At 44.5% G+C, this 13641-nt stretch overlaps 1 protein-coding gene across 1 annotated transcript in view; it reads left to right on the top strand.

The window, feature by feature from the left end:
• LOC306934868 (ubiquitin-conjugating enzyme E2 variant 1) overlaps positions 1–13641 on the top strand; it is a 521434-nt gene that overhangs the window by 302919 nt on the left and 204874 nt on the right. The window lies entirely within an intron of this gene.

Below are 13641 nucleotides of genomic sequence, written 5' to 3'. Positions count from 1 at the left end.
AGAGGTCCAAACATCTAGGAATGGTTTCACAGAGTAGCATCTCCGCCCTAGGTGTGTCAGTGTACTAAGGTATGTAACCATCCTTTTTCCAATCAGTCCTTTGCTGCAGATACTATGTTCCAAAACAGTTGGCTTTCCTAGTTGAGTAAGAATTAAACAAGAGAATGAGGATGGAGGAGACAAGAGCAGCAGATTAGCCCCAGCATCTCTGGAAAGGGAACATATAAAATCCTTGATGGCCCAGCATCATCATATCCTGTCAAAGCCTTCTGTCCACATGCTCCTCACTCTCTGTTCCAGCCTGTCTCAGTGCAGAAAGACTACACAGACTGTAGAATCCTGAGACTCTGGAGAGTGTAATGGTCTGCCAGATTAAAAACAGAAGAGGAGGATGGGTTAAGGCTAAGGTTAGCAGCGCTGACATTAGGGGTCATACAAACCAGGCATCCCAGTACACCCTCCACTCCTCTGTGAGAACCTATCCCAGGCTGCAGGAGCTGCTGGGGGAGTGCTGCATTCTGACTGGCTGACTCACCACCTTACACAGTGTGTCGACTGCTTCCACGGTCATTAAGGGAAAAGGTCATCTTGTGCTCTCTGTCTGAGCAAGAAAATAGATACACAGGCACACAAACACTACCACAGAGATAGACATATAAAGACATATACATGTGTGTACTGTGTACATAAATACACACACATACAGCAGGTGTGTGCCTGTGTACATAAAATAAGTCATGCATCTAGCTGTTGTGGTTATTTGATCTCCTCATTTTAGATGGAATGCAATTTACCGGCAACCAGTTCTTGTTTACAAGAACTCATTGTAGTATAAGTCTACTATTGCCCCAAGCAACATCTTTATTGATTTCATTGGTATGAAAATCCCTTTCACAATAGCGACATGCCCTATCAAGAGGTTGCAAGTAATAACTGCAGCAATGGTAATCCACAGCCTCTCAAGGCACACATAGGGTGCAGACCTTTGTAAAAACTGCATGTATTATTAAATATATAGAAATGGGTGCCTGGTGGTTCAGTCAGTTAGTAAGTGCACAGACCATATGCTTCTAGTGAACATGAGGACCCTGGTTCTTGTTTCGCATGTTTCTCCACTCTCTATGCCCCCCCCCCCCCCCCCCCCCCCCCCCTGTAATTAAAGTTTTCCACTTCTGCATTTCTTCCTCTCTTCCTGTCTCACATGGCAAATATTTGTCATAGATTTAATTCCCACCCACACGCATTCCCATTAGCCACTCCCTCGCTACTCTGACAGGCTTTCCCGTAAAGACACTGCCTCACGCACTTCCCCATTCCAGCCAGGCCAATAAAGAATAGTGATGTGGCAATGCTCATGCTTCTGCTTGTTAAGAGTTGGCCACAGGCTTTTGATCCTGCAGCGACTGTGCTGTTGAAAAAGTACTCAGGTGTAAACTTTACACTACTATTTCTCAACAGCGTTGATGTTATGATATCAAGTTATCTTGATGGCTTATGATTGTTTCTCACATGCTAGTGACGCACACACACACACACACACACACACACACACACACACACACACACACACACACACACACACACACACACACACACACACACACACACACACACACACACACACACACACACACACACACACACACACACACACACACAAAAGCATGTGGGTCCATCCTTCAGTCAGTTGGTTTTATTGACAACTCAATTTATGCTTCCGCAACAAAACTGAGTGACACTAGGCAAAAGGTCTCCACGTGTTATGTTAGCTGAACCTTTGGCTCAAAGAAGATGAGTCAGATTCCACTATTAACTAGTAAGACGCCTGAGGGCGAGAAGCGACCTCGTCCTAAAGGGCGAGGTTGACTTCAGACTGCTGGGCGAGCGCTGGCGCTTTGGCATGGGGGGTCAGATCAACATGGAATGAATTCTGTACTTCCCATATAAGGAGCATGTCTTGAGTGTACAGGGTTTGATGAGGTCAGATCAACATATGGAATGTCAGAACAGGTCAGCTCCATACAGTATGGAGATCTAAGGGTGATAGCGGGGACATTCCCTTGAGTGTACAGGGTTTGATCAGGGCCCAGGAAGGGCCGGGCCTTCATTTTCAGCCTGTTGAGAACTCTAGCTTTCGCCGGCTGCCGGGTGCGGCTGCATTAATATAAATATCCATATATGGATCAGGGATCACCATATATGGGCTTAACTGCGACAGCAGGTCGCATTTACTATACGGTATATGATGATGTCACATGATGTCACGATGACCTGGGCACCATATACGGGGGCTGATGTCACGTGATGTCATGTGATGTCACGATGACCTGGGCACCTGGGGCTGATGTCACGTGATGTCACGATGACCTGGGCACCTGGGGGCTTGCCTGGGGTGACCATGGGTTGATGTCACGTGATGTCACGATGACCTGGGGGGCTTGCCTGGGGTGACCAACCAACACACACACTGACGGGAAATGCTAGATTCCATAGTTAACTAATGGTTAAATACTGTATGGTGTGTATAGTATAGTTTTCAGCTAGAAATTGTTAATTTGATGGCTTACATTATGAATATAATGAACCAGTGATGAACTGTGTTGGTCATGTGACACTTTTCATTTGGTGACCACAAGTTTTGTACAGAAAGAGCTTTCTCATAGCCAGGGAACATCAGTTACATAAAGACCTCAACACTGGACTCTCTGAACTTTCCATTAGTCTGCTGTTTTCTCTCTGTGTGTGTGTGTGTGTGTGTGTGTGTGTGTGTGTGTGTGTGTGTGTGTGTGTGTGTGTGTGTGTGTGTGTGTGTGTGTGTGTGTGCGCGTGTGTGTGTGTGGGGGTGGTGTTTTCGTTTTACAAATCATTAAATGAAAGGAAACTGGGGATTATGGGACCTGCAGTTTTTAGTAATGAAGAATTTGCAAGGTTAAAAAACAGGAATTGAACTATGACTCTTCCTGCTGACTGTTTGTCTGTGTGTGGATGTCAAATTGCTACTTCCTCTGAGCTAGCTCAGGTGGAAAAGTGTGTGTGTGTGTGTGTGTGTGTGTGTGTGTGTGTGTGTGTGTGTGTGTGTGTGTGTGTGTGTGTACATGCGCGCATGCATACGAGTGTGGATTGCAATTGGAATGTACATGAGCATCCAGGGAGTTCCTTTCTGTTGAAAATCTGTTAGTGTCTCAACTGTTACTGGCTCCATCCACTACAGTAGACAGGATGTTATCATCACATGGTGATGACAGAGCCAAATCCCCCCCACTGTACACACACACACACACACACACACACACACACACACACACACACACACACACACACACACACACACACACACACACACACACACACACACACACACACACACACACACACACACACACGAGAAGTATTACCAGAAGGTGATAATAGGCTCTAAACACAGAAAACTTACAAATGTAATTTTAGGCTACAAATATGGACACACGTTAGCCCCATATGTGACCTCAGTCCCTACGCTCATTCTGTAGGTCCGAGATGAGGTCCCACCGTGTTAGCATTCAGCCGCGTTTCAGAACCCGCGCATGGTTTCCAGTAGGAATGTTGCTTACCCTTTTCTGCATATTGTATCCAAAAAGTAGGCTAAAGGTCCGATAATGAGCTAAACTAATTCTACTTTAGTTCCGGACAAGAAAATCCAAGTTATCCAATCCAAGGGTTGAAATGAGCGTTTAAATCGCTTGTTTAGTCTCCCGCTTCCATGTTTTTCCAAGCTTTTTAAGGAAGTTGTGCATATTAACGCCAACCCTGGTCGAATGTGGAATTAGATTTTCCAACTGACTTCAGTTCAGTCGACACAGATGCGAGGAGTAATGTTGTCAACCACATCTAATCCAAAAAAAAAACAGGTTCAATAACAGTCTTAAGTCCATAGTAATTAATTATCCATAATGTATGATGGATTAGGGGTCAGGACAGATAGGCCATTTCGGGGAGGGGTCAGAATAAATCATGGATTTAAGACTGTTATTTGTCTCAACTGCTCAATTAACCACAGATGATTTTACTTTGCCACCATAACCAAATAGGCCTACCTACAGTTGAATCAGTATTGCATTTCTTGTTCCAGACTAAAACCATAGAAAAACTCTATTTGCCTAATAAAACATGGAGTGGGTCTCATCTATGACTTGAGACAAAAAACAAAAGTCAAATTCAAATACCCAAAATGGCTACATGGCTGTGTTACAGTGAAATTGGTGACCTGCTGAAATATGTGACAATCGTGTAGCCGTCACATAACGTCAGTGTCCAAACGTAAATCATTGCGGTTTGTTTATCAGCACAGACTAGAGTTCAACCTAGCAGTATTTTAGGCCATGTATTTAAAGACCTCCATGTCCATGTAAGTTATGTGAGGTCCACAAGTTGGTCACATATTTCAGCAGCTGTGTGTGTGTGTGTGTGTGTGTGTGTGTGTGTGTGTGTGTGTGTGTGTGTGTGTGTGTGTGTGTGTGTGTGTGTGTGTGTGTGTGTGTGTGTGTGTGTGTGTGTGTGTGTCAGTGACTGTGTCAGTGACTGTGTCAGTGACTGCTGCTGACACCATTGTCATGTGATGCTACAGGAGGTGTGGGTGCTCTGTTTATTTATCCTGAGGTCCGGGGGCAAATACACACACAGAGATTACCCACTACCCAAAGCTTTGATCTTCTAAATCATTCCACCGTACAATGAAAGGCAGAACTCAGTGTTACCGATTAGCCCTAGACTGGCTTATATTTATTGATACACGGGGGCATTCCCCTGAAATGAATAAGAACAGCATTTGAATATGAGTAACATATATACGACCTGTTATTTCGCGAATCATATTCGCTCCATATCAGCTCGTCGGTCGGGGCCCCTGGAAGCAGGACAGAAGGCTTGTTCTGTCATGGAGAATTCTGACGTGTCTCTACTTTCTCAGACACTATATAGAAATCTTTCTGTCGCTCTGTGACCTTGCTTGAGCACAGCTAGTGTGCACACTCTCATAATTAATGGTACTTACTTATAAAGGTCACTTTTATCCCACCACATGTGACAATCGCGGTAACTAAAATCCATTCAAAGTTAGTCCCCAGGTCTTAGTTTTGGGCAGGGTTTCCTGGTGAATTCAGTCTAATCTTAGTCAAAATTCACAATCACATGACAAAAATGGGTGTAAACAACAGCATTATTGCTGCACTGCCAAGGGAGGTACACTGGCCATTCTCCCTATTCCTGGACATGGTAGCCAGAGGGGAGGATCGGTATGGTCTGAGGTCAGATATTGTCTGGTGTACACAGTAAAATCCTCAATGTTAATCATCAATTTGTAACTCAACATGTGTACAAGGGAACCAAATCGACCTGTGGGTCCATTTGTACATTCTCAAGTAAGTTCAAGTAAGACGCCGTAATCCTTCTGGGAATAAGCAGGGAAGACCAGCAATGTTTTGATGAGGGGAAATCGGGAGTTGTGGTCTCCCTCTAGAGAGGATGTTCTACTACATTGACGTGAGAGTCATTGGCTACAACAGTGTTATTTCCAGCTATTCATGTTAATGGGATGTAGTGTAAGGGGCAACAGGGAAATATGGAGGACACACACACACACACACACACACACACACACACACACACACACACACACACACACACACACACACACACACACACACACACACACACACACACACACACACACACACACACACACACACACACACACACACAGCACACAATTCAGTCATAGTCCTGACAGACTCTAAGGCACCATACAAATCTGAATGAAAAGTCACGCACACATACCGGCACATGTGTGATTGCACACTTCTGACTGAACCATCTTGGAACTGGTAGATTCCCTGGCTGCGTGTGTTGAAGTGCTCTTGAAGACACTGAACTAGAGCGGTCACAATAAAGGCATTATTGCAATACCACAACATTGATAAGCCAACCGCAATAATACTGCATATCGCGATACTGGGCGATACAGGGGTAGCACATCCCCGGCCGATAGGTGTGAAGTGTGAACGGTTTGGGGGACCATTTAAAACAAAGGCGGCACGCATGCTGTGGTTTGCTATACTAAACAGAAATTTGCATGCACAAGGGCTGCCAAAGTAGGCTTTTTTGTCGTTTTTTCGCCCCCTCTCTTCGAAGTTAGACTGGGCCAGCTCTAAACTGACTGGGCCACGGCCCGCGTGGCCCAATGGACCCTACACCGGTGGTCTACAATAAATAAAATGACCAGCACACTGTCTACACTTGCACAATAAGAACAACTTTATTTAGGCAATGTTTCGGTCAATTCAGATGCCTGAACGTCTATTGACCGAAACGTTGCCTAAATAAAGTTGTGCTTATATTGTGCATTGTATTGTAGAAGTCTGATCCCTGCCTACGCACCTGTCTCTGAGCTGAGCAGGTGTGCATAAGACCTTGCTTTTACCCTTAATTCTGAGTGTCAAAATGGCTCCAGATTGACTCTCTCAGAGTTAAACTAACACTGAGGATTTGCCTGTGTTCTTTAAAAGACAGGCACACACACACATATCCAGATCCCAGCCAGGCCCTCGTCTATCCTCCCTTTGCGGCGCTGGAGTGAAGCGGGGCATGGTGACCCACTTCCACTCTGCCACGATGACCCACATCCTGTTTCTCCCACCGTGGCCCAGCATCTCCGCCTGAATCTCTCACATTCACATGCGCGCGCACACACTCCGCTCACAGCGTGAGCCAGGCCGCTGCACTGAGTATCTGGGCCAACGCTCGCCTGACTGCTGTTGTTACGTCACAAGTGTTAATGTTGGAGAGATATATATTATGTCTTAGCACAAAACTATGGCCTAAGTAAGATGTAGTGCAGGGAATTGCAACATTAAAAATCGCCCTTTGTTTGCACCGCCAACACACTCACGTGACATTGATTCCCTAGTCCTCGTCGCACGTCCTAGGGCTGTGATGTCACTGTAGTTAAAAGAATACAAAAACTATAGGTAAGAGTCAATGTTTTAAATGGTTATGTGATGTTTTGTTAATTGTTTTGTCTGTCTAGTATGTATGTAAATTGTAAGCATGCATACTGCATAGTAGTGTATATGACTTTTTTTGTCTTTGTGTATACATGTAACGAATGTGACATGTACTGTATTTATGTTGGGACTCCCTCGAAAACAAGATGGTACATCTCAAGGGATTTATCCTAATAAAGAAACTTGAATCATGTTTGCAGAACACACTGGGCAGCCATAGTTGAATGGGTAGAGAGCCCGCTTGGGAAGCAGAAGGTCCCAGGTTAGATTCCTGGCTCCAGCAATGTGTGGAGGGGTCCCTGAGCAAGACACTAAACCCCTAACTGCTCCCCCCACAGGCCCAGGCTTACTGGAAAAGCACTCAGATGGGTGAAGCTGACAACTGAATTTCCTGGATGAATTAGGTCTGTAATTATTATTACACGCACATACTGGCACACAATGTCTTAACCATATTAACCCAGGCAACCCAATTTTGCAACCCAACTTTCTTCAAAAATAAGCTCACAATGCATTGCAATGTAAGTGTTGTGAGCTTGTAGATCGGCAATGTTTGCTGTTTGTCATCTATTATACATTTGAAAACATGTGCCCAAGCGCACGCACAGGAACAAAAGGCACCAGCTACTACGTCACTGACACGCTGCAACACGCTGCAACACACACTGCAACAACACACTAACACGTCACACACTTACCCTCCGCGTCGTTGGTTCCCTATCTCCTCATGTCGCGCCGCACGGCCACACTCGACACCAGCCGCGTAAAAATTGTCATCGCACTGCCACTAAAGCCGGCTCCCGTCCACACTCGCAAACAATATCAATATCAATAATAAACACAAACACGCCACAAGCACCGACACCCCCGCCTAATTTGTTGCCACGTCTATGAAAACAAGCACAAAAAAAATGCCATTCAACACGCTACTTACACACACTACCACTCGCTTACAATACGCGGACCTGGCAACACTACATTCCCTCTCCCATTGGCTCACAGCCCACCACGTGACCCACACAGGGAGGGAGACGATTGCGTGATGCTTCTATGTACAGGATTCTATAGGTCACCACTTTTGGTGTGACACACACACGGCTTCTGTTTACTAGAAGAAGAAGAACTACACAGCGCACACTCTGATTCTAACTTGGACACTTACCATAATGCTAACACGACCGCGTCGACACCTGGCGTGGTACAAGCGGGACAAACCCAGGCGCATATATGGATACCAACAACAACACTACACGCACACGCGCGCGCTGCAACAACAAACAGCTACGTACAGTGTGTGTGTGCGTGCGTGCGTGCGTGCGCGGGGGGGGGGAATTTGGATCGCCTCGCGATGCCGCGACAATGGCACTACACTACACAGGGCTCGCCAGTGCCACTACGTACTCGCATTTGCGACTTACAATATCACCGTGCGAATTGTAACATTCACTTTGTAGCACCGCTGCGACTACACAATCCAAACTACTTTAGAGCTACACGTTGCGCCGTTTACATCCACAACAATGTGTCACTCTCTCGGTTCTGCACCGCTGCTGGAGAAGTATAGCACGGTCGAAGGCAGCGCAACTACTCCCCCCCCCCCCCCACACACACACACACACACACACCAGAGAGGGAGGAGAGAGAAGAGAGCGAGAGAGAGACAGAGCACACACGTCTTCACGTAGGAACACAGATAGACAAAGACAGCGCTTTCCAGTCCTTACCTTTTCTCTCACATTGTTTTCTTAGCTTTGTGACTGACCAATGAGAAGCAGATTGTATTGTCTGCAAAGCAACTATGTGTCTGTCACAAATAAAAGTTCTGTCCTGCAAGCCCATGTCATGTCAACACAGACAAGGCAGCTGTGCGCGCGGTGACTCCTGCAAATTACACTGACCCAATATTATTTTGTACAACCTAGCAAAGCATAACATATGATGGTTTGGAGAATAGGCTGGTCTCTCTTTTTACAAGACATACGCCATTGCATACAGGTTCTCAACCTTTTTAATTTCAAGGACCCCCATAACTCTGACAGTAAAACCAAATGGACCCATAAGAGTCCCATTTGATTCCATTTGTACAGTATCAGAGTTAAAAGTTATAAAACAGTCCATTTGGTTCCATTTGTACACTCTCAGAGTTACACACCTGTAGGGTCCACTTGGTTCCATTTGTACACTCTCAGAGTTACAGACCTATAATGGGTCCATTTGGAACCCCCTCAAGGAACCATGAGGGTCCCTGGATCACACCTTTGAGAGCCACTGCTTTCAAAAAATACATAACTAATATAGAGCATATTTGATCAATTTAATGTTAGGCTACAGATTATTTTGACATCTGAATTTAACAGAACCGCCCACGCACGACACATGCACATGCACGACGTGCACGCGCATGTCCACATCCACATGCACGCGCGCATGTGTCCTCTTTTTGCTCATTCAGAATATGGTATGCCTACACACTTACAATAATGCAAACACGCAAATTGCGCAAACGACTGCATCGACACCTGGCGTGGAACAAACGGGACCAACCGAGGCGCATATATGGATAAGAACAACAACACTACACGCGCGCGCGCGCACGCGCTGCAACACAAAACAGCTGCATAAAACGCGTGTCACTGTGGACTTCTGTATCTGTGGACTTCTGTATCGCAACGCGGGGCAACGCAACTCTGGGATGAGCGGGCCGAAGGCCCGCGAAATTCTAGTAGGATACAATATATAAGTGCTTACAACATCAGAAGAAGGAATACCAATACTTCCTCTGACACTAATCATTCCATTAACATTAGCTGGTCGTGACTCGTGTTTCTGTACCCATCTACATGAATACCAGTGAAATAATGGCTGCAATGGGCACAGGGCACACGATTGGCTGGCAGAGGGGCTTCAGGGGGAAAGCAGACCACGAGATGATGTGAATAACTGTCTGTAAAGGGTTTAAACGTCAGAATTTACATATAACTGCAGATCGCATACGCTGAGTCAATAGAGATTTGAAATGCACAAACCCGGATATGTGCCAAAATTCACATTCATAACCTTAAGTTCACCCTGCTCCCCGACCCCCCCACTTCCCTCACAGAGGCCGGGAATACAACAAGTGCTTTTCTGCAGAATCCTGACGCTCTACATTGGGCTACGGGAAGAGGACCTGGCTCAGAATCAGAAAGAATGCTGCAGAGTTTCCTGTCTGAGATTGTCTGATGTTGACAGACTGTCAGTGAGAGTGACCCGTGTGTGTGTGTGTGTGTGTGTGTGTGTGTGTGTGTGGGGGGGGGGGGGGGGGGGGGGGGGATCTATAACAAAGAGCACTGATCATGTGGATGAATGACACACACAAACACGCACAGATACATCATGGAACGCTGACATTCAGGTCAAACACAGTGGTATTGGTTTCACAGACAGAGTGACGACAAAGCGTAGTACCAAAGTTCCCACTGTTAGAATTCAGATACCAAAACTAGCTCACATCAGAATAGGCCAAATACAATGATTACTGGGTGCACAATTTCTTTTAACTCATATTTTATTTCAGCAGGAGGGACGTTCAAGTTAAGCATATACATACTTGACCTGGCTCAAACACTATTTGTACTGGTTTTTACCTGGCTGCACCTTAGAGTATATATACTAGAGTATATATACTCTAAGGGCTGCACCCTGTCGATTAAAGGGGCTTAAACTACCTGAGTTACTCTTCCTCTTTCTTGTCCTGCCTCTGAGATGCACCAGACCAGCCTACCATAGGCTTGAGGCACGGTGGAACTCCCTTTTACTATTTGTACTGGTATTAGTATTTCTGCAAATAATGGTATTAATGGAGTCTCCACACAGAATATGAGTAAGATAAGTGTGAATTGACCTACATGTTTATGTTTAACGAGTATCAAATTGTCCTGACTCAGTAAGAATTGTTTTATTACTGCATTTCGAACAGGGGAACTGAGATAAAATAAACTTTTTTGGACACAGTACATAATAGTACTGTACGGTGTCCAAAATGTTACTTCTCAACCAATTACCTTAACTTCAGGCCTCCAATGTTGGAACTGACAGTAGGTTCGAATTGAGTCGCCCTCAAAGACTGATACCAACTACTTGCTTGCTTACATTACATACAAGAACTTCCTTTATTTCTTGAATTGGAGTTTGGTCCAATGTGTTTCAATTGTCTAAATGCCTTTGGCTTTACTGCCCTTTAGTGGTGTAACTGCATCCCTGCAAGTCAATGCCTAGCTCCTTTCAATGCAGCAGGGTTACTACTGTTGAATTTTAAATAACAATGAAAATATATTTTTTGGTTCTACCCACTAAATGCTGCAAAGGAAGTCCAACAACGGCAACTGAGCACAGTGAAGGTGCTTTTTAGACTTGGGACTCGTCATTGGACTAGTTCCTGTTGTGGCTTTATGCCTCTTCCAAGCTGTTTACTACAATGACTGAACAATGTATTCAGTAGTTGGAATGAAGTGTGTGACTGGCCATAGATATTCTTTTTATGCAATGCCGTGTAAAGAAATGTAACCATTGTTTGGTATTTTGCAAATAAATAAATAATTCCATTACTAAAAAGACGAATTCAGTAGAACTGCAACATCTAGAGACTAATCATTTGAATAATCCCCACATGTACTGTACATACGTACCTGTTAAAGCCTGGTCCAGAGGTCTCTGGGTCCTGGTCAGTTTATGTATAGGCTACAGTCAACAGTCCTGGTTGATCTTGTCCATGTTTTAAGTGACACTGCGCTACCAGAGGCGGAAGGAACACGAGCCAAGAGAACAGAATATCAGAGCAATATTAGAGCATGGTCAGCAAAAACAAGTCATTCTTTGTGTTAAAGACAGACTGCCTTTCCCACTTTACCTTTATAGCCTCACCTGTTCAATTATGATTCTCATTAATTATTTTCTGTTTACCACAATAGTACCCATTTCATGCTGCAGCATATTCACCCATTATCATACTATTACAATATATTCACCAAATGTTATAGCCGCAATTTGCAACACTAGATTTTTTTTTTAGAATAGGATGAATCTTGTGACCTTGTAGATCTGCTATTTTTGAAAAATCCTGAAAATGCGGCACAAATCTTAGAATATATATTCTTTCAGAGCGAATGTTTTTAACTCAAATATTTGCTTCTGGAACAACATATTTTCAGATGGGGGTCGGCGGCCAATTACATATAATTTTTGGGGTCCTTGACATGAAAAACACTGAGAACCACTGACATAGAAACATGGGTTTTTCAGAAAACTGTTATGATTTAGAAGACATTTTGTAGAATCGTTCTCAGGTCTCCAACTTTAAACTCACCAACATTGCAGCTGAAATTATCGTCTTTCAAACTGCAAAGCGTTTGTTTCATAAAAATCCACCGTAGACATGTTATGAGCTACTTTCTGTCAAGAAATTCCGTTCCGTGATATTTTTTCGAAGTGTTTGGAAGCACTCATTTTTATTAACAGGTCGTGCTGCTGCCTTCTGTATTATGTGGAAATTTGAAACAGGTGGTACGCAGGAATGTTCAGTGACTTCGATGAGCGCTTCCAAACTCCAAACTCCAAACCTGCACAGAATTTCTTGACAGAAAGTAGCACATAACATTCGTTCCTGGACTACAATTCCAATAATGCTTTGGTGCACTGCTCCTCCTTGTGCATAGGGAGAGGGGTGTCTTACTGAGACAACATGTAGTCCAGGAAGTAAGTGAGCCCAGTGTCCATGACATCAGACACTGGGCTCACTGCTAAAATCTAAAATATCTACACACATAAAGACCCCCAGGAAAGTGTTCTAAATCTTCTAAACGTCATTAACATATTATTTTTGCAAAAAGTGTCACCCTTGCCAGTTTATAAGCAGAGGCCCAGGTTTGAATACATGAGTCAGTCGTCTCATGCAGGCAGCCCATAAAACAGTCAGTTGGAGTCAGAATAGTTCTAGACTGTGATGCTTGCTTTTTAAGCATGTAAATGTACTGTTTTCCTTTATTATTGTCTCCACCAGGCCGAAGGCATGGGGAGAGAGTATGTTTTGCACTCCGTCCGTGTGTGTGTGTGTGTGTGTGTCCGTGTGTGTGTCCTTCCGTCCGTCTGTTACCAGCTAATCTCCGGCACCGTTAACCCGGTCGATGCCAAACTTTGCACACACACTCCCTGGATGCCAACGATGAACCTCTGCCCCACATTTTCCAGAACGGCCTGTTATAGCGCCACCAGGAGGCCGCTTTGTGCAAAACAAGTTTTTGGACAGTACACCTACAGATTTTGTCCAAACATCACACAAATTGGTACACAGTCTCTCTAGAGCCAGTCAACGAAACAGGTCTTTCAGATTTCTCAGACTCCATCCTGATTGGCTAAGATTGGCGCTATAACTGGCCGAAAAGTGTTTTTACCTCTAACTGCATGGATCTGTGGATAACTTTGTATGCCAACTCCCTAGAGGCCAAGGAAAAACCTTTGCCTGGAATTTTTCACATCTGCTCTTTATAGCGCCACCAGGAGGCCGACATATGTAAAACACATTTTCTAATATTACTCCTTCAGATTTTATCCAAATTTCACGCAAATC

This window comes from Electrona antarctica (genome assembly GCF_951216825.1).
Source record: "Electrona antarctica genome assembly, chromosome: 2".
Taxonomy (NCBI): Eukaryota; Metazoa; Chordata; class Actinopteri; order Myctophiformes; family Myctophidae; genus Electrona; species Electrona antarctica.
Note: the sequence above shows the minus strand (reverse complement) of the source record. Positions and strands in the feature narration are given on the sequence as shown.